The sequence below is a fragment of the Anser anser genome, assembly GCF_964211835.1.
Source record: "Anser anser genome assembly, chromosome: 2".
Classification (NCBI taxonomy): Eukaryota; Metazoa; Chordata; class Aves; order Anseriformes; family Anatidae; genus Anser; species Anser anser.
This window is the reverse complement of record NC_139721.1, coordinates 108,750,952-108,773,207: the sequence shown is the minus strand read 5'-3', so window position 1 is coordinate 108,773,207 and position 22,256 is coordinate 108,750,952. Positions and strand designations below refer to the sequence as shown.

The 22,256-nt window shown below is 43.6% G+C and overlaps 1 long non-coding RNA gene across 1 annotated transcript; it reads left to right on the top strand.

The window, feature by feature from the left end:
* The first annotated feature begins 416 nt into the window (after positions 1-416).
* LOC310895448 lies at positions 417-21,613 on the top strand. Its single transcript, XR_014580694.1, has 3 exons — positions 417-7,643; positions 8,276-8,572; positions 13,706-21,613. It is a non-coding gene; the product is annotated as an uncharacterized lncRNA (long non-coding RNA).
* The last annotated feature ends 643 nt before the right edge of the window (positions 21,614-22,256 follow it).

Here is a 22,256-nt window from a genome sequence, read left to right as displayed (position 1 = left end):
TTTTGAAGCTTTCGTGGGCTCCCATAGTTTGGATACTGGGTAATGGTTCCAGTGAATGTGGTCCTCATAAAGCTTTTCAAGGTCCCACTCCATATGGACCTAGCGATTTCTCTTTATTCTCTCCAGTGTGGATTACAATCCACTTCGGAGAATCTCTGATTTATGCCTCTAGCTACAAGCTAAATCCTAGAGGAATAGGTCCTTTTCCTATCAGGACACATCCTCTGCAGAACACTGACAGAGAAATTAGTGTTTCTGAAAAGAAAGCACCACTTACAAAAATCTGGTATGTTTTGCATGGAAGAACTTTATATGAATATAAGCAAATGGTAAAATCTAAAAGGAAATTCAATAAACTACTCATTATCTATATTCATATGACTAAGCTACACATGGAACGTAGCTTTTATCCTCCATAAAAAATGTACAGATGTTCTATAGAAAACTGTATGAACAAACTTTAACCTCACGACTGCTATTATTTTGTAATAAAAGGCTTACAGCATAATGTGAGCTTTTTTTAGAATGTAAGTTCCATGTGAGTAGTGTGTTGTTAATTTAATATTAATGCAATGCACCAGGAAGAAGTCTGCACAGAATCTAAAATAGAGAGAATCACAGTGCTGCAGACAGGAGATTTGTGGCATGGATTTTATTTGTTTCAGCACTCAGCACAAAATTCATTGACCAGGATTCCCACTGTCACAGGGCATAGGATTTAACTATAGATATTTTCACATACTCGGGCACGAAGATTTTGCTGCAGCATTCCCACTGCTGTTCCTGGGAATCATGTGGTTAAGTCACCTTGCGCTGCACTGAAAATTTACCTCTCGCTGTCAAGTGCATATGAATGAGCTTCTTTTTTGGTAACTGCAAAAGGAAAAAGAAATCCACTGAATAAACTTTTGAATTCCTTTTGCTGAACCATCCTTCAGGTAGCAGGTGTGATGCCTTCACCAAATTCTTCCAGACTGCAAATGCAGTGCCTGCTTTGCTTGTGCTGCAAAGGAATTTAAGTGGGGGAGCAGAAGAGATCTCCAGTTTCATCCATACAATCTCCCTCTCCCATGTGAGCGAGTCCTCTCCTCTGCAGCGTCTGCCATTCAGAATACCTATCCTGTATTTCTCCAAGGAGTCAGTTCACTGTGAAGTGGCGAAGTAATTTATGACTTCCATTATTACAATCGCTTAGCTGCTCCCAAGCGTGTAAAAATAGCAACAATGATCTCTCCCACTTTTCCTTCCTTACCACCCCATAGGAGAAAGAGCTTGATCAATTCTGTAGGGATTACACGCGCACTTGGGTGTTTCTATAACTTGCAGGTGGAGTTTGACACTTTCTGAAAGCGATGAAGTCTACAGACATCTTATTCATTGCAGAAATACATTACCTTGTCTAGATACAACTTCTGGGAAAGCTGTGTTTCCAGAAGCTTCCTTCTCTAGCTTGACAGTTTCATTGCTCCTGTGAAGTGTACTTGCGTGCGATCATGGTCATAAAGGAACGCCCAACCTCAGAAACAGCGAAGGCCACTTCCTTGGAAGCCTTCCAGGGTCAAAACTGAAAACTCACCCCGGACTCCACATAGTGGAGCAGAGTCTCCATGCAGAGCAGAGAGAAGAAATTGGGGAAACATTCGTAAACACCAGGCCTATGTTATTCATAAACAACAGGCCTATGGCAACATGCATGGTAAACTGGCAGACTGCTCCCATTTGTTCCAGTTTTCTAAGCATGTGATTTTAAATGCAGTTATCGCATTTTACGTGGACCGTCACAGCTGCACTGCACCCAGGAGAGCATAGAGAACAGTCTGGTCCCTGCAAAACAGATGGATCTTCCCTGTTTCTGTGTGTACTCTGTGGACAGATACTAAAGCCCAAAAGTTCACAGAGGTGCAACAAACTTCAGAGGCCCTCTGCATCTGGAATATCTACAGAAGTCAAAATTTCAAAGTACCCCTCTACTGTTACAGTCATCACCCAGGTCTAAACTCCTAGGAAAATTTACATGAGTTTCTCTAGAGTCATCACTTAAAATCCATTTTAGTTGAACTGACAAGAGAGACAGAGTGGACATTTTCATGCTTCAATGTTAAATCGTGCCTGTTTTGGTTTAAGGGTAAGTCAGTTGAGGAGCTGATATGGTGCTTGCAACCAAACTGGTCTTAAGCTGGCGCGATCCATTTGTTTTACGTGCGATGCTCAGTAATGCAGCTGTTTAGTACAACTGAGACCTTAGACTTGCCTGGTTTACTTCTGGCCACTTGCTCTGCAGTGCAGTGCCAACTTCACGCAGTCACTGAGACAGGGGATGGCAGTACTTATGCTTGCAATAAGGAATATGAAAACCTAGATATCATCTGTATAAAGGCAGGCCCTTTAGCTCACCATGTGATCCCCTCCCCAGCTCTCAAATGGTTCCACATACATACGGTACAAGCCTTGTCAGCTTCCAGAGAGGAGGAGTTTGGAAAGAGGAAAGCAACTCCTTGTGTCTCATCTGGCTCCATCGTAGGAGAAAGACCAGAATGATTTCATGGAGCTTCCACTGATACGCATAGCTTCTTCACACAGGTTAGCAGCATTTGATGATCAACAGTATCGAATATCAGGAGTGATCCAACAAGTAATTGTGCACTCAAAATCGTTCTCACTGGCCAAAGTTACAAGGACAGTCTCAGTACGCTGTGCTATCCTGAAACCTGATCAAGTTACTGGCTGCCTCACAGCTGATGTTAGAGATTAATTTTTGTCAACTTGATTAGCAGAGGACAGTTAGGGTTTGGGTGGTAGCTTGCAGGATCTCACTCTTTGAAAGACGGCTGTACGACTGAATCTTACCAGAGCAGATACTAACTGTGATGGAAGATTCAAATCGAAGCGGGAGGACATCATCTCCATTTGCATATGCCCCAAATACCTTGCTTCTATACCTATTTGCCCAAATCCGGAAAGACAGCGTTACATTCCTTCTTCTGATTTATATTAAGCACTTGGGATTTTTCAGTAGAGGGTGTGCAATAAGACACCTCACACAGGAGATGTGACAAGATGAGTAGCGTCAACTGAGGTTTATAAAGCAACACTAGGGTCCTTCTGTAACGTCAGAGAATTAGGCAGCTGGCAGGGGCAAGTTCTGTGGCAGTACTTTGTGTCCATGCCTGTGTCAGGCAACATTTCTGCCACCAGCACTCATGGGATGTCTTCCTCTTCTGCTCAAGTCTTCCCTCATTTCTCAGAGGGGCTGAGGGCAGAGAGAAGAGCAGGAGCTGGTGGCTAAGCATGCCTAGCAGTACTTGCATCTCCCTCTCCTCACTATGTTTTGTTGCTCCAAAGTGCTTTCTAAAACCAGAGGCAACAGAAAAGAAACGTTGGGCTGGCTGGTTTTGTGCTGCTCCAACCACATCCCCTCTTTGTGATCTGCTCATTCACTGCTGATTGCTTCGAGAAGCTGATGCATCAGGTCAGTCAGTCAGACTAAGAGGGCTTATCAGGGAGGGGAAGGATTTGCCACCTCCCTGCATCAGTGGCTGGTTCTTCCAATGCAAATAGTTGCAAAAATGTCTTGAGGAGAAATATTTGCTGCGCAGTTGATGTTACCGTCCATAACATGGGTACACCACGTAGGCCCAGAACTCCTCCACTCGCAGCCCTGTAACAGGGACTAGCACTGGGAACGCTCCATTGGCTTCAGTCCCCCCAGTTGCCATCACATCTTGCATGGTCACAGGGAACAATGCAAGTGACAAGGACACCGTGCGTTTTTCAGAGTCCTGCTCCCACCTTTTAAATGGGGAGATACCACATGCCCCAGAAAGCCCTGTGTATGCTATTAAAAGAAAACAGCCACCACTAAAAACAACTCAGTGCCTTCAACACCAGAAATAACAACTCATGGGGAAGCTATTTGTCTATTAACATTTTTCATTAAAGCAATCACTCCCAGCTGAGACTTATGAAAGATCCTGCCTGGCCAAAATGTCAGCCTGGTTACGGTATTTATTATCATGACTGCCAGGCCAGAAGGGCTCACTGCAGAGGATCCGGCCAGCGTGCTCAGACAGGAGCTCCTGCCTATGGGCCAGCCGCTGCACGAACAGGACTGGCAAGTGTCAGATGTCAAGTTCTTGTTTCACGGCCTGCCCTCTTCCCCTTTGACCACCCTGGATCACTGCTGCCGTTCAGCAACTGGCAAAGACCATATCAGGCATGGTAAGCATCAGTGTTGTCCTGCTTTTAGAGCTGATAAAGGTCTTTGTCTCAGCTTTCCCTATTTTTAAACTACTCTACCGTGGCTTTGCAGTCTCATGGCTGTCAGTCAGCAGGGGAGGGACAAGCTCGAGGATGAGGTGCACTTTCCTCAAGGTGGTCGTTGCTCCCTGTAGCCACGTGCTTCAGGAGAGGTGGCCGAAAGCATCCGTAAGCTGCAAGTCTGTGCTCAGGAGTCACGGGCTGGTCCTGGTGCAAAGGCAGGCTTGCACTTGGGTTTCATAATGGAGTTCATGGAAGTCAGTGGAAATTGAACTGCAGCCAAGGTGGAGAGCCATGTAGAACAGATGTCTTTACAGAGGATAAAACAAACAAAAAGAAATACTCAGAGCCCAAGTTGGAACTCTTGGCCCACAGTAAATCTGTAAAAAGCCCCAAAGTGCTCAAGAGGGAGGCTGTCCGACACACTTAAATTCCACATGTATAAAGTAAAACACATTTGCATTGCTAATTTAATAAAGGACTTCTTGACCCAAAGTCAAATGCTAGCGCAAGTCTTCTGCGTGGAACAGCTCTGATAAGCATGCTCTTTAACTCTCTCTGTGAACGCTCAGCAATGCTGCTTTTTAAAAGTACATATGCTTTTCCTAGTGTCTGATGCTAATTATCTTATCAGATAACAGGCAGCCCTTGCTAAGTAGGTATGTAATATATTAGCCTTGGGGAGAAAAAAAAAAAAAAGACTTATCTTTCAAGTAGATTTGAAACTGCATATGATCTTCTGAGTCTGTGGAAACTTTCCTCTGCAGTACAGAGCTTATGTAAGGAAGGGAAAGAAGAAAAAAACCAAACCCGTACAGGTTTCAGGCTGCAGCTCTCCAGGCAGCTCCTTTCTGTTGAATTCTCTCTTCTATCAGTATTTTGGAATGACATACAGGTTAAACCATTCGTCTGGCATGGAAAGCAGGTTTGGTAATTGCAAGTTTACATTACACTATAAACAGGCAGATTATAGTAAACAGATGAACTGTGTAAATAAAGCACCACCGCCTAGCCCTCCTTTGTGACTTGTATTCTGATACCACTACTGCTGCTTTTACTACAACTACTACTACTACAGCGAGGCTTCAGCTGACAGCTCCGCCTGAAACCCTTTATTCATCTCTGTTACTACTTCAGCTGCTCGGGGAGCAAAAAGGCACGGAGGGCTGATTGGCCAGAGGCTCTCTAACCTCGCGGGCCTGCCCGGGAAATCAGTATGCTGCACTCGAGAGCACAAAGATGAATTGTGAAGCCGGGGCTGGCGAAAGAACGCGCGCTGCATCTGGGAGGACGTGGAGACAGCCGGTTTTGCTCTGACAGCAGCCTCCCAGCCCGCGCATGTTTGCACACCAGCCTCGTGGCATCCTTCCAAGACAATTTGTGAACCTTGGTTCACACCATTTTCAAAGTAGGTCATACGCAGTAATCTCAGCTGAGGAGAGATACACTGTCAGCAGCAGGCACTGCAAGGAGGGCGATAGCTGTGGCCAATGAGCGGGCTGGTGCAAACGGGGAGCGTGAGAGCTATGAAAGCGCGGGGTCTGCGGCCAGCTGCAGCAAGGTGCTCGCCTTGTTCAAACAGCCGGCGGGCGAGCTCGAACAGACCCAGCCTCTTACCGTTTAGAGCTGTAAAAGGACCGACTGTTCTCCTGGACACACCACCAGCGCGGCTTAAATATTAATCTGAATGAAAATACAGTGGGAGAGGAAATCTAACCTTTACTTAGCTCTGTGTTCCTGACAGCAGGAATCGCAGCTAATTCAGAATTACGGGACTTAAATTTACCACGAGCCTTGGATTATTGCTTCCTAACACGCTCCCCTCACCTTCCCCTGCGTTGACAGACAAAATGCAGGCTCAAAGGCAGATGTATTCTTTGCAGAAAGGACTCCTAAAGCACTTTAATTTTCCTGCATTTTCCTGTATCCCTTGCTCGAGCTGTTTTAGGGGCACAGGATTAGAAGCGGGCATGTTGAAAGGTACATTTTGAAAGGTGATGTTCAGGAAAATAAATGCAAAAATGAGTATGCATACTTGTTCCCACACTGTAATGATAAAAAGATCATCAGAGAATCACCAGTTTAAAGCAAAAGCACGAAACTTCTCGGGCATTGGAGCTGTTAGCAATGTGTTGCCTTGCCTTTAAGCACAGCCTGCACATCATCAGAGATGACTTAACGCTAGAAAGCTGAAGGATTGCCTGAAGAGTGTGTTACAGCATTATGCAATTTAAGGAAAAAAAAAAAAAAAAGGTTAATTTTTAACCAGGCTCCATTTAACCTTGCTTCTGGTCAATAGTTATATGAATCTGAATGAATATGCACACCCTGAATAACTCTAATATAACACATGTGCATCATTTTTAGCACTGAAATCAACAGTGAAACAGCAGAGCTGGGCAAGCATTTGCTTTTTTTGAATCTGACAAGGAAAAGGACTGACTTTCCTCCGTTTGAAAAGTTGTGCTTTTTCCTTCTTTTCTTTCTTCCCCTGTAATGCAGTAGGCTGGAAGTCTTAAATGGAAAGCAGCAAGTGATTTCTAAAGTTATCGTGCTCTGTGCAAAGAGAGAGGAGAGAGACAGCTCGTTGTGGAGTAGCAACAAAGCTTATCTCCCATCCAAGAGTGCACAGAATGACTTTCTCCTTCCTTAGGAGCGACTTACCTGATCAATAGCTTGTCCAGGGAGTTGTGAGACATGCAGAAACATGCAACAAGGTGCTAGTTTTTATCAGGTAAAAAGGTGCTGTAATGACTTCCTATGCAAATATATAGAAAAATCCATAAATCCAGAAAGGGCTACCTCTTGGTACATAATCAAGGGAACAACTCATTCTCTAATGCAGAACACGATAATTTCCTGCCAAAATCATATTGCTTGCCCGTTATCACAAAGCTTTGACAGAAAATTAACCCACAAAAATCCCTTCTGCCATTGCCTTCCCAAAAGAAAATCCCTTTAAGAAAAATCACAACAAAGAAAACCCCCAGACACTTCACAGGTTTTTTTTCCAAAATGACAATGAAATCTAGCTGTGGTTAGAACGGGCTCGGTTTTGTACAGTTTCACATCATGTGAGTTTTATTATTTTGCAGACTAACTTTAGCATTTTCCCAGCCAGCTGCTGGCAGTTGTCTTCTTAGGACTGAGAGCAAACTACTTCGGAAACAAATTTGGTCAAAAACCTTTTTAAAATGATACAGAAAAAAAATCTTTTGTGTTCTTTTTCTTTTCAGCTTGGATGTAACCTCTTTTTCTTTTTTTTTCCAGTCTTTGAAAGGAATGAGTCTGAAATGCTAAACAGGTCACAGAGTAATTATGCATCCACCTGAAAATTAAATACACATTCAAAGGCTTAACTAACAGCACACGCTAATTCCTAACAGGTACGTGTCACTCATTTTTTTCCATGGTTGGTCATTAGGATGTAAGCAAAACTGGATCCCATCAAACCCTGAGAAGAAATGCTGTAGTCTTTCCATGGTGTTAAAGGGAGACAGACCCCAGCAAGGCGGTGCTGTGCTCATGAAGCTGGTGGGATGCCACAGCGTGTGCTGTGTCTGCCATATCGTGGTGTCGAGGCTGGGGAGGGCCTCCGAGGTTGCTGAGAGGACGACCAGCCCAGTCCAGAGGCCTGACGGAGTTCGTGTGCCTGGTCAGGTCAGCAGAGCCGCTCCTCACCTGTGTCAACCCCAGCTCAAACCCGGACAGCTGCTTTCAATGTTGTAAACCCGTGTCTCAGCTGAAAAGACAGACAAAAATGTTGGCAAATCATTTTCTGTTCAGTCCAGCGCCAAATTTATATCCTGGGACGTGCACATCTTGCTCTGGCGTTACTGGATATTTTTTGTTCTCTCACTGCTTGTTGTCCCTGACCTTTCATAGCACAGGTTTGGCAGCAGTATCTCAGATGCACAAAAGGAACTGAATTTATATTTCCTTTGCAGAATTTTGTTTGGGTTAGTCATGTTTCTATGACAGTTTTCCGCGTGGTAAAAAGCATTTTTCTTTGACCTAGAGAGGGGAATGCACAGTGCTGGCAGAGGCGAAGGGACTTCAGCACAGCCTTTACGGAGGTGTGCGGTGGCACAGGAGAACAGTGAATGAACATCGCTGGTCTGTACGTGTCCTGCCCACCTCCAGCTGAGGACTTGCTGTGAGCGAGCTTGAGATTTTTGGAGCAAGAGCTGCAGTACTTTAATGAACTGGCACTGGTTAAAGGAGATCTTTGGCCAACACTGAGACTGAAGATGGATTAAAGGTGGCTTAGTTCAACCTTTGCTTCCTTATGCTGAATTTCATGAGATCAGCACAGGTAAGGACTGAGTGCTAAGCTATTATTTACTGCCTTTTGGATCTGCTGCTACAGTAAGTTCAAAGAGTAGCATGACCTGGCTCTTCCCAACTACCTTTGCACTTAGTAAAAGCTCAGGCTTCACAGTATGCCAAATACGTGTGGCATCAGGGAAAGAAACCCCATACATCACCTCCCAGGTGATTTTTAAATTGTGCTAAGGCTTTGCTCCTGTTTAAAAACTCAACTTTTTTTTCAAAGCTATTATTTCTGGAACACTCTAGTTGAAGTTGGAGGACTTCACATAGTCTCTTCTGTCTATGACCAGCAGATAGCTACACAGGAGAAGATATAAAAACCAGGACTGTCACCACTGCGTGTTCTGCAGCACACGCATTTCCATCCAAGAGAAGGTTTTCCCTAACAACACCTCAATTGCACTGATGCTACTGCAGAAGTCTTAGGTGTTACTGCTTATTTCTTGTGGCTTCACAGTTCCTGTTGGCCAGAAGGAGCACCCTCTTCCAGGCCAAATGATTGAAACACATGAAAGGGAGCATCCAGTGTACACAGTAAAATTGCAGGATGCGTCCTTGTTCCATTCACCTTTCTCCTCTCTTCTGTCCTCTCCATTCTGCCTCTGGGAGCATTGGAATAGGCCTGATGTGGGAAGTCCAGGGAAGTCAGTGGATTTATACAGATGTAACTCAGAGCAGAAGGTAGCTAAGAGGCTTTTAGAGTCCTCTGTTTCCAATTCCTAAATGTCCACTGACATTTCTGACCAACTTGCTTAGCCGACCACCAGATTAGCAGCCTTAGTTTGGTGTTTTACACCTCCTACACTCAGAATGTCAAATTATGTCATCCCACTCATGAGCCAAAAGAGCATGTCCCTCCATCCCATTCATTCGGGAGACAGGTAGCACAATGGCTGGCTCAGCCTGAAGTGCTCCATGCCTCAGGGCCATGAGTGTACCTGGACTTTTTACATCATGATCCTCTTCACCTCAACCTAGCACTGCCCAGGTGTATGTACCCTTCAGTTTAAAGCACATGAGGTTTTCTTGTGCTGGCACTGAACAAAATTACATGCTAATCCTTCTGGTATTAGTCAAATGGGGCTTAAAAATTGGCGCAGATGCTTTTCAGTTGCAAGATTTCCCTGGCAAGTGTGGACACTGGTCTCAGTCATGAATTCCCACAGAATCTAAGTTTTCGTTGAGAAAAAAAAAAAAAAAAGAAGAAGAAAATTAAGATTTATGGCAGCAAAAATAACCTTTCCAAGCTTGAAACTGATGCAAACTGATAGAACATTGGCTTCCTGAATCTGCAGAGAAACAGCTCCCGTGCTTGTGCTGCTCCTCCATCCCCGTGCTGCCAGCCAGCACCCGCCGAGTGAGATGACCAAGGCATCGTCCCAGTCTCCTGCGGGCCCCCCACGCCACGCAGGGAAGTCCAGCAGCCCCCTGACTTCATGCTGAAGCTTGTAAAAGCTAGAACCGGGGCCAGGAACGGGCACTGGAATGATTCACGAGAGATAACGATCCTGAAGAAAGGAGGCTGGAGGAAAGGATGAGTAACAGAAATAGCTTGCTGGCTTCCTCTTCAGAGAAGCAAGGAGGAGGGCGAGGGATGCTGAAATGAGAACACACTTTTTTTTCCCCCCGTGGCTACCAGGAAGTTGACAGGAAAAGAAAAGCCTGCTCTGGTTCAACAGCTACAAATGGGAGCTTCACCCTGAACAGGCACACGCTGGCTATAAAATGAACTGAATAACTGTATCTCCAAGCAGGGCCGTGCAGTCACTTCCTTGCAGGAATCCCCCAAACCCCAAGAGCTGGTAGGAGCAAGGGGCTGAGCTTTTCAGGAGGATGCTAATAACAGCTTGTGACAGAGGTTGTTCTGCCTTCCTTGAGTGGGGGTACCTAAATCAGTCTTGCAGGTATAACTACATTTCTTGAGAACTTTTTACAGATCTAAAATTGCACCAATTCCCATATACTTGTCCAGTGAAACAGTGAACATCAGCTTGGTGATTGTTCTGCCATGTTATGCTTTTTCAATGAAAACAAGTGTTATAAAAGAATAGAAAATTGATTGTTGGGATGCATTGTTATATTATTTTTTTTTCATATCCTGGATACCACACATTTGACTAAATCAGGGTGCTCTACTTGCTCTTCTCTTGACCACTGTCTATTTTTTATTCACCTTAGTCAACAGGACAGGCATAGCCCTGCTGGTATCTCAGCAGTCACTGGGACTCCCACAATCATTCAGAGACTTTCCTCAATGTAAATAATGTAAATTAATCCTTTTTTTTTTTTGATTCTATTTGATTTGGCTTAAGCCACATAATGCAGAATTCTGTCCCATCTGTCCCACTTAATTACAATAATTGCAGAACCTAAATTTGCTTCCAAACATCATTAATTAATATTATACTACAGGCTGGGTGGGTAAGGGGAGGAACTCCTCTATTTCCAATTCCTAAAAACCCCCAGCCAAACCAAAACATGGTCTGGAAGATTTTACATTATTTTTCAATGTCAGTGTTGAAGACTTAATAACCACCGAATGTGCTCTGTGGTCTTTATTAATTTCGTATCATCAGCAAACACTGTTTTCTGGCAAACATTTTTGCTAAAAACATCTTAACTTGAATTTTCCTCCGTGCCAATGTACAGGAGACTTTGCTCCAAGTAGGAAAATCTACATCACGGGATACATAAACCCTGCATGCAGTATTTAATTAGAAATTTTTGACCAAAATTTACCAGTTACCAGTGTCTGAATTAAGCCACAGATAACATTGCTTTAGACAGAGCAATCTGAACCAAACAATTGTAACCCTATCAGGTCGCAGGCAGGGGGGAAAAGCCATCTAGTGGACAAAAACGCAACTATACAACAGAAAATATTTTCACACACGAAGCTTTTGCTGGAGTTTTTTTTTTTCCATACTTCATCTGCAATACCACTTATCTAGGAATCCTCCAGAAGTTTCTGGGAAATCAGAGCTTACTGGAGAGCAACAACGTATTCTAAGCACAGGTTTTTGGCAGATTCTGTGATTTGCAATTGTCATAAAACTTCTCAGTGGTTTTGCTCCTCCTACCCCTCACATCGAAATTTATCAGCATATTTCTTCTTTCAATGCCGTGAGGGCCATCAGTCGGCTGAATATCTTATCACTAGATTCAACACTGTGTGCCAAGCAGACTGGCATTGCACAGGGTTTAAATAGCTGAGCTAATATTTAAACTTTTGTCCCCTCTGATCCCTGCAAAATAATGAGAAGAGACTTTGTGACTCTGTAAACAGACGAGCTGGACGGTGCTCGGGGAGGCTCGCGCTAAAATTATCCTGGAGGTCTGCAGGACGCGAGGTGTGGGGAGCACCACGCGGACGCTACCCCTCCAGCATCATCTCCTTTTTAACCTAAAAAGCAGGCAGAAGGGAACAAACTCTCCTCCCGACGTCGTTTGCAGCACTCACTGGCCTTTGCTGAAACGCTGCCTACCAGGGCCGTGGTGGCCTGTGCAGTGAGTTAAGCACCTGAATATATCCCCAGCAAACCAGCCTAGCTGTGCTCGGCTCTCCTCTGCTTTCTTTTGCGCTGGTGGCCACGGGGGAACAAACGTACCAGCTTTTTAATGTAATATTCTTGGAGGCCCAGCCCCCAGATTCACCCTCCTCTACCACAAAGTTCACAGCGTTTAGCCAGGCACTTTCAGCTAATCTCGAAGAGCAGATAATGATCAGTCATGCCCGGGCAAGCCAAAGTATTGAAGCCAAAGTATAATTTCTGTGGGATTACAGCAACCCAAACCACCATCATCAGAGACTATCCTGGGATGATGCAAACAAACATCTGTAACTCCTGCTGCTCCAGGCGAAATACTGCAGCGGGATTAGTGACCTGGTCTAATGCTCAAACAGCAGGTTTTGTTCCCCTTCCCGCACCCCTTTTGTCTGAGCTAATATATAACCCCAGAAACCCTGGCCTTTCATTAAAAAGGAGATTAAAAAGATAATCTTTCTCCACAGCTGGTTTCAGGAGCATCCCATGCAATGACTTCTACCCAAGTCGCCTTTGCTGGGGCGAGCATTTACCAGGAGGCCATTAACCCTGCACACGCATTGGATACACCACGTAAGCAGCAGCCACCTCCTCATGCTGCTCCTGTGTCTGCCCCAGCGTGAGGAACATCTCATGCATCACTTTTGAAGGAGCCACCTCGCCGTGCCCAGATGACCCCCGTGTCGCTGGGTCATGAGACAAGGCAACGGCAGCTCCCAAACTACCTTCCACAGACCTTCTCCGCCGCCTCTTATTCATCCCCTTCCTAATGAATCACAGCCCTTTCTCTCTCCTCTTAATAACCAAATAAGGATTTCAGGGCTTGGCCCATTCAATGCATTCTGTGTTTTAATACAGACAGGAACAGAATACAAAATACTGCCAAAAGTTAAGCAGCAGGGGCAACCTTTCTGCTATTTGCATGTCTACAGTTCCCGATTCAACAATGCCGACTTGCTGTTATGCACGACCGCAAGGCAAGGAATTCATAAACAATAATAATAACTCTCCAACTAGCCATGCAGAACTGCAGGACTGGCGCAGAGCAGGAAAAAAAAATGCTGCTTTGCTCCTTTACAAAGCTTGCAATATAAACTTTGCACTGTCAGTTTAAAAGTTTGGCATCTGCGTCTGCAAATGGGGAGGAACCCATTTTCAGATACTTGTGAAATATAAACTTCAGCTGTTGCCAAGCTCAGAGCTAGATTTGCTCCTTTTTATTTTTAAGTTTCCTGAATATGTGAAGAAACCCACAAAGCCGTTTTAGAGTTGTGTAGCTATGAAAAATGTACACGCTTCTGTTTTTTTTTTTTAAGCAGCACGCTCAATCATTGTAATTATTCCTTGAGAATGCTTTTTAAAAAACAGAACCGTGGCTATTTTTCACAGCTACAAAACCCTAAAACAGCTCTAGAGTTTTCTGTGAAACTTAACAAAAAAATTGCCTTTCAGCTAAGAACAGTAAAAATAGATCAAAAACCAATTAGCTGGCCCACATGGCAGAAGACAGGTGTGCTTTGGATGTGGTATTTATACAGAATCCAGATAATCATTTTTTCCCTTTCATACAGATTCCTGAGGACTATAAATATCACAAACATCTTTTTGCCAATGCCCGTCACATCCAGTTAAAACACTGTCCACTCGAAGAATAACCTTAGGACGCAGCCTGAAACATTTCATCCTGCCTCCTACCGAGCTCTGAAACTGAATTAACATTAAAAGCAGCAGACTGATGGGTGAATTATGGTAACAAGCCTTCAAAAGCAAAACCCAGTAAACTCCTTTAGAAAGCGCAGCCAGAGAGAAGGCTGGGAACGCTGAAACCAATTACAACTGCTTTAGTGTTACACCTGTTTAAATGAATGCCAAATCCAGCCCAGAATTATTTACATTATGTTATTAACAAAGGGACGTATGAGTAATGGGAAAACAGAAGTGGTTTATGCAAAACAGGCTCTACTGAAACCAGCTAAAAACTCCAGGTACTTGCGGCAGAAAACAAAGGCTGGGGTCAGGCGTGCTGCTCTGCCTGTCCCGGGGTCAGGCAAAGAGACTCCTGCACCTTGAGCCCCCACGGGCTGCTTGTCCCTGTCCGACGTGTGCCTGCCAGGGTGAATACGCACCTACCTGCCCCGTGTGCAATTCAGTCGGGATGATCTTCCTTCCCCATCTTCGATACTTGTATCAGAGGTTATTTTTTACAACTACATTGCTTAAGCAGAAACAGATTTAGGGGCTGATCAGACAAGGAAACTGTGCCAGGAGATCTGAAGCAGGACAGCCCTTTGCAGGCATACGGTGGGTGATGAGGAAATAAGGAGGCTGAGAGCATCCTTAGTAGTCTTACTAAAAAAGGAGAGATCACACCATTCTTCCAGTAACTTACAGCCCCTTCCTGCCTGCTTTCTAACATTTAAGTACCTACGTATGAGGTGGTTCCTGCTGTATAAAACACTTCATGTATGAAATCTTATGACAAGCAAGCAAAGGATGTATTTCTAAACAAATCAAACGCAAGGCTGGGAGCTAGAAGCAACTGAAGGAATTGGTCAAAATTGCAGGGATACCTGCCGGTCCTGGAGGCCTCTCCACAGCTCTTCTCGAATACCCCGACTTCACCTTGCCTTTAAATCTTGTCCAGTTCCTGAAGGTCCTGGCCAGTGGCCACTGATGGAAACTGACAGATCATCCACAGAAGTAGGTTTTCAAAACCACTTCCTCCTCCTCACTAATCCCATCCTCTCATTGAAAATGCCAGGCCACCTCGGACAAATGACTTCGGTCACGCTTTCCTGACACTTGGTTGGAACTAAAATCCCTTTCCTCTGGATTCAGCCTTTTGTGATGCATCTACTTTAACTAGTTCAGAAATTATTTCTCAACCCAGCCGAAATTCAAGCTGTCTCCTTTGCTTTCTGCAAGCACATTCAATGGATTTGACCTTGTGATAACTATTGTCCATTCCTGTCACAGCCAGAATACACATGATTCTCTTTGAGCATTTGTTCAACTCAGCAATGTGACAGAAAAAGACATCTCTGTATTTTACACCAAAAAAACTTTTACTAAAGGGCCCATTCCTTACAAAGAAGGTACATAACAAAGAAGAGCAAGTTTTCACAGTTCTGCTCCAGTTTCACCGGAGCAGCAAAACGAAGTGGCTGTGCCCCATCCCCATACCTAACACAAACACTTTGCAGATCAGAAAAGCCAGGATTTACAATGAACTGGACAGACTGCTGCTCCACACTAAAGCTTTTGGTAAATTAAGAACAGAAATAAAAGTTGTACAGCAAGCAGCACAGCACTGAGCACAGAAAGGCACGGTTCAGTGTTGCATTCAACGCACATCTCAGAGGACTTCGCTGGATCCTCCCTGCATCCTACAGAAACGCTCATTCCAAGAGTGGTTGAACACCGCGGAGTGACCATGGGCTCCAACAGAAGTCTGGGAGTCTGTTCCCAAGAAGCTCCCAACTGTGCTTCAAAACCCACGATGACTGCCATTTAAGGCTCTCTAGGGCTGAAAGAGCTTACACATAAGATTTTCCTCTTGCAACCAAGAACATCAGGACCCAGAAAGAGTTCCAGCTGATTTTCCAAGTAGCGAGTGACTGGCTTTCTCAAATACAGCTGCTTTCTTCATTAAAAGACTAAAAATAGTTCTGCTCCTAGCAGGCTGACTTCCTCTTAAGCATTCTGCCGTGTCCATGTGTGTATTTCATTCAGGGTTTCTGCATGTCTACGCCACTGTGATTCTATTTCAGCCTTTAAGTACATTCAAGAAATTTTTCATTTCCCTCTCCCATATTCACTCCAGATGTCCTCAACTGTCCAAAACTGTTTCATGTTAGGAGAATTTGTAGGGATATTCTGGCATTCACACTGCTCCCATCTGCTTCAGTATTTTCAGGAAAGATCAACTTTCTTCCCCAACTGTTAGCAAATGCGGACGAGTCTACAGTTTTAAAACACCCATGATTAAAGGTAGATGCTTTACTTGTATCTTGTGTGGTAAGAATAGTTAAATATGACCAGATCAGGCTTTCAATTTTTCTTCTTTGATGGATGCTGGAGTGAGAAACCTGAAGAACTGAAATATTCCATAAGTCTCGGGGAACATACTGCAACTGGCAGCACACACTTCATAGTGCTGTACCAGCATGCAAGAACCCAGTTTTGACAAGATATGCTGAGTGTGAGCTGGGGGACTGTGCAAGCACATGTTGCAGTGGTCCTTTGAACACCAGTCGCCTTGTTTTCCAGAGCACAAGAGAACTGTGCACTGCTGCTGTCTTCTAGCACGCAGGGCGGGTGTGAAAATCACAGAGGGGACCTTGGAAGGGAAGGATGTACCCCTGTGACTTCCCTTAATATTAAGTTAGTATATGCTTGTGTCCACGTAGCTCCAAAGCATTCTAGATATCCCAGTTTAGATCTAAAGTAAAAGTTTGTGGCACACTCTGTCCTGACTGAAAATGCCCAGTGTTGGACAAAGGGCACTGAAAATTAGACAGGCACGCTGCTCAGAGCCAGGCACTGCTGGAGAAATGCATTTGCTTCTACCCCAGGAAAGTTTCAAAATAGAAATATCATACACAGCCTCTGCTTAGTATTCCCAGAAGTCAATGGAAAAGAAGTTCTTCAGGCTATGGTAACAAGTTTGTGGATATCCCATTGAATTAAAATGATGAAGCCCTTGAGACAACAGATACAAATTTGCTTCCTCGGGCAGATCAGCAAGAGGGCCATTCGGGATCAACTCCACGGTGTCTGAGGACCTGAAGTGCAGCAGAGCTGAATTCCCCCACTCCCATGACGGCAAGGAATCTTCAGTCCATCCCAGAACTCTTTTCTCTTGACCCACTCAGCCTCATTTTCCACACCACTTTACAACTCTGAACAGCGTACTTGGTAATGACGGGAACACCGGTTAAACAAGCAGCTTAATTCCTAAAATTCTAATCTGGAATGTATTTACTTTTCCAAAGTTTTGATTCATAAATATGACGCACTTCACTGAACCTGTCCAGGATGTAGCTGAGAAACAATAGAAACAATCGTATCCTGGTACTCAGGATATTTCTGGATAAAAAGTACTTGCATAAACATGATGAAACATGGGTAGCATCTCTGCCCATCCTTAATCTTCTTGCAAACGTAGGTGTGTTATCTAATAAATGTAAGCAGGTACAACCTTTCTAGTACAGATAAGCTGGTTGCAAATTTTTATGCCAAGGAAGATAATTAAAAGAGAACTCCAAGTTTTGTTTTTAATCTTGAGTTTCAGTGATGTGAACTGATAAATGTGCCTGAGAATGCAAAGGTATCCACAAACCCTTCTAACCCTATTTACTTCTAGAATAGTTAAGGCTGGTCACAACCTCACAGTCTCAGGTCAAAAGTTGTTCTGAGGATGGTAACTGCTTTTGACTTCTTGGAGAGGAAAGGGAGAATGGAAATATGCTGGTACCCAGGTAGCATGATTTGGAAAAAAAAATAAAAATTGATAAATGGCATCTAACGCCTCCCTCAAATGTATACTAATTCCATACAGAATAAATAGTCTTGGCCATTTTCCATGTTGCTAAAAATGCAGGTTTCAGATCCTCTTTCTTCATAAATAGGAAATAATAATTCACAAGAAAGCCAATGCAAGTAGAAAGTAAATTAATATGGCCTTGTTTTGCTCTGAACTATGTTGCTGCAATTTTATGGCAATGCCGACCAAGAACAAAACTTGGCTTGCTGTATCTTTTCCCTCTAAATGTCTTATTCTGACCATACAACTATTCTATTTTCTGGTTAAACATTATCTGGAGTGTGTTAATTTCTGCTTCAGCTAATTTAGCTACACTAAATGCAAATGCTTCCTGTACTTATGAATACAATCTGTTCGTTCATAGTGAATAGTTTTCAAAATCTGGATGAGTTAAAACAGCAACAGTATCCATGTGGGACCAATCTTCCCTGGACAACTCTTGTACTTTGATTCATAAATTCTTTCCATAGGAAGTATCTGTGGAAAATCTCCAGCACATCCAGAAATGCACAACTCTGTTGTTTGAGTTATTAGGAGTTCTTAATACTTATTGCTTCTTTCTTTATTTTTTAATTTATATAAGCATTAACCCTTGGGTTCATATGAGAATTTTTATGCCTATTTTTTATTATTATAGAATGTGTGCTTTTAATAACTGAAGTAGTTTAACACTACCACCACATGAGCCTATTAAAAGGTGACTTTCAACTCTAAAACCTGATTTCTGCACCTCTTCACCTGCTGCTACCATTCTGTATGTTTGATTTTGTGGAATAAAGACGCAGTTGCTCGTTTATAAAACAAACATACCATTACTTGACCAAGAGAACAGAATTTCAGGAAATCCTGAAAAAACACTCAGTCTTGTGAGATGTGAGGGTCACAGCAGCGGGAGAGCAATGGTAAACCTGCAAGCAAATGACTGAGATCCACGGTATTCGTGGTCCAATGCCATGATCCAGCACAGAGGTAAGCGTGGCTGTGGGGATGTCAGAACATGCCCAGTATTTGTCACAGTCATGGAAGGCTGAAGGGTTTGTTTCCACCCCAACGTTTGGATGTGCACGTTTGCCCAGAATGGAAAGCTTAAGCATACCTGAGTGTTTTTTTGCTCATCTGTGGCAATAAGAGCGCATGCAATTTGTCTTGCGTTTCTGCCAGCACTCCTGCCCTTTACCCTAGATGTTGCAGACTCCTGGGGAAGCCTCTGTCCTTCCAGCCTTTGGTGCAGCAGTGCCAGGTGTTGCCTTGGCATGAGGAGGAGCCCTCCAGCAGCTCAGAGTCTGGTTCCACCAGCCTTGCTTATAACATGGTCCCCCAAAGGGAGCCAAAAGTCTTTCCTGAATTAAGGCTTAAATAAACTTTAGAAGAACTTCAGGCAACTGACATCAAATTGCAGCTAGTCAAAAAGAAAAAAAAAAAAAAAACAAAAAGCACTTATGGTCCATGAGCGCCCAGGAACAAAGTTCTTAAGTCACAATGGCACCTTATTAAAATCTCTTGTTGGCCAAAGTGAAGAGCAACAACTTAAGGCCTTTTCACAAAGCATTTGTCCTCTGCTGTTTGCCTCTGACAGACTCCAGTGTATTCAGTATCTCCTTTCTCTTTTTTATCGTCTGCTTCCTTCAAATGTTTTCTCTTCCTCAGGTTTCCATTCCGCAACGAGGGAGGTTCAGGGATACAAGTTAGTGCCCAGTATATGTTGCAGTCCTCATTTCTGAGCTGCATTTCTCTCGTGCTTTCTCTCACGCTTTGTGCCACTCTTACCAGGCCACTCCACTCCAAGTCCAGTAATTGCAGATACAGAATCACAGAGAATCACAGGATGGTTGAGGTGGGAAGGGACCTTTGGAGGTCATCTGGTCCAAGCCCCTGCCCAAGCAGGGCCACCCTGAGCAGGCTTCCCAGGACCACATCCAGGCAGCTTTTGAAGAACTCCAAGAAGGGAGACTCCAGGGCCACTCTGGGCAACCTGTGCCGGTGCTCCATCACCTGAACAGTAAAGAAGTGCTTCCCGATGTTTAGACAGAACTGATTTCTCACCTCCCAGACCAAGACAAAGTTGCAGGTCATTCTTCCTCTTAGCAGGAATGCTGCAGCAGCAGAATTCTTCGGGTAAACGTTCTGTGGGTTTCTTTTAAAAACTGAATTAGTCATGTGCAGAGTATGTCTACAATGGAACAAGGCCAGAGATAGAAGTCCTTTTTCAGCTCTAGCTATGCCAGCTGAAGAAGATGATCTTTCCAGATACTTCTCCCCCTTGCCAGAGGTTACAGCAAGCTGACCTGCTAGAGCGAGTGTGTTTCAGGCAAAACGAGTGAACTCAAGATGCTTAAACATTTACTCTTTGCACAGCCAATTTATCCTGACTACAGTAGGTTTATGAGTGGTCCCCATGATGCTGAGCCATAGGTTAGAGAGGTCAGTAACCTCTGGTGTGGGTAATAAAGTCCTCAGGTAGAAGAAGCGCTATTGGTAGTAACCTTTTTGGCTGGCTAGGCAATATGCAAGAGAGAACATGTACCCACAGCACTGGACTAATATAAATATTCTTTATCATCACTACAGCTTCTTCCTTTCCCTCATGGGATTGCCCTAGCAGTATAAGCAACTTCATGCAGTATCATCTGTTCTATGCTAGGGCTGAAAACAGATCAGCTTGCTCATGCAAATCAGGCCCAGGGTTATTTGCCAGCATTTCTGAGAACAGGAATGTGTAAAGATAGCAGATACACGCTTTTTCTTAAAAAGCAATACTTGGATGGCTGAACTTTAATTCCTTACAGCTTATAAATAAATAAAAACATTTAAAATCCCTTTGTAACAATTGTTCGCTGTACTTAGTTCACGTGGCATTTTTCTATAACTCTCAGTAGATCCATAGTGTCTTAGCGCAATACGAGTAGCTTTGATTTCAGAGGTAAGGAAAACTGTTAAGAAATGTCTAAGGTTACCTTCCGTTAAGCTTGCCCGTTTGTAAACATGAAAGCACATACACACATGACATTTGACTATGCCCTGTACTTGCGGGCCAGTCCAAGCAAAAAGCAGGTATGACGAGTGTCCTCATTTAAGTTGTAGTCATTACCTCATGCTTCATCCCTTCTGTTGATAGCAACCTTGTCATGCAGCCAAACAAACAACAACCAGCACAAACAAAAATCGATCACTCTTGTTCTTATAGTACAGAAATGTACATAATAAAACCCATCAATTCCCGCAGAGATGTATTTTAAAACAGTTAAGTTGCAGCTACAAAAGAGAGACATAAAACAAAAATAGGCTAACAGCATCTCAAGCTATTCTGCTGAGATGCCTGCAGCTGTAAATGGGTTAGTTTGGCTTTTTGAGTTATAGTTTACAGACACATCTATACAAGATTACAGTTATGAGTTACTGGTATGTACGGTTTAATGGATTTTCCTGCATGCTGGTACTGCAAGTTCCTAGTCTGGAGCTCTGCTTCTTGACAGATCTAATCAACTAATACTATGTTTTACAATCTTTTCTTGTTAGCTACTAAATTCCTGATCCTTTGACCTGAGGATGAAGTAGGGAGCGTCACACGTTTGATTTATGCAAAAACTGTCCCTATTTTTATCTGTTTGTGCTATACAGATATTTGCCTTGTGAAAGTCAAGAGGCATATGTTTCCTCTGCATTTTAGATGGATATTTTAATATCCCGATTTACATGCAATTTAAAGCATAGCTGACTATCTTGTCCTAACTTTACACATTACTGCTTCCTTGGTAGCCCATACAGAGTTTCCATTAGCTCTACAGCCAGTCCAGGGCCCTATTTTACGACCCACTTTCATGCAAATAACCATTATCAAATGATAACATATGTGAACTCTACCTCCCACAGTGACTACTTAAATTGATACTAACATTGCAAAAATAATTGAAACAACATCTTTGAATAGCATCTGCTTTTATTACTGTTTTTTAGTTCCTTGCCACTCTTACTGAGTGTCTGGCAGGATCTGTTAGCACCTTTCACTTTCATCAAACTGGACTTTCAGCGACACTGGCTCTTTGAACTGGTAACATATCTTTGCTATGGCTCTGCTCATTCATCCATAAGAGGTGGCTCTTGAAAGCTGTCGCTAACCTGAACTCAGATTTGAGACAGTAAAACAATACACTGAACATCGGCCATAGAAATCGCCAGGGTATGTTCCCTGTGCAGAGTTCACACAACCAGGCTCAACCTGAGAAAGATGGTTTGTATTGCAGCAGGAATTTAAGTAAATAATATCTACAGCATCAAAGCAGCTTGCACCAGCTCTGTGCAAGAATGGCAGTAATACAAAAGAATGAAAAGAGTCTGATTTGGAGTTTATGTGAGGTATAAAACCTATATGCTCAATAAACAGAGCTTTTGTGAGGCATGGTGGACTACTGGAAAAATCAGTGCGAAGGACGGAATTTCCAAGGGGAGCCGAGCAGCTCCTAGCAGGGACTGCAGATGAGCACCGCCGCGTGAGTCTGATGTGGTTTTCCTGGCAATAACCGAAGACAGGCAAATACTAGTGCTGTGAAAATTTTATCCATCTTAGTAAGTCGGTTCCT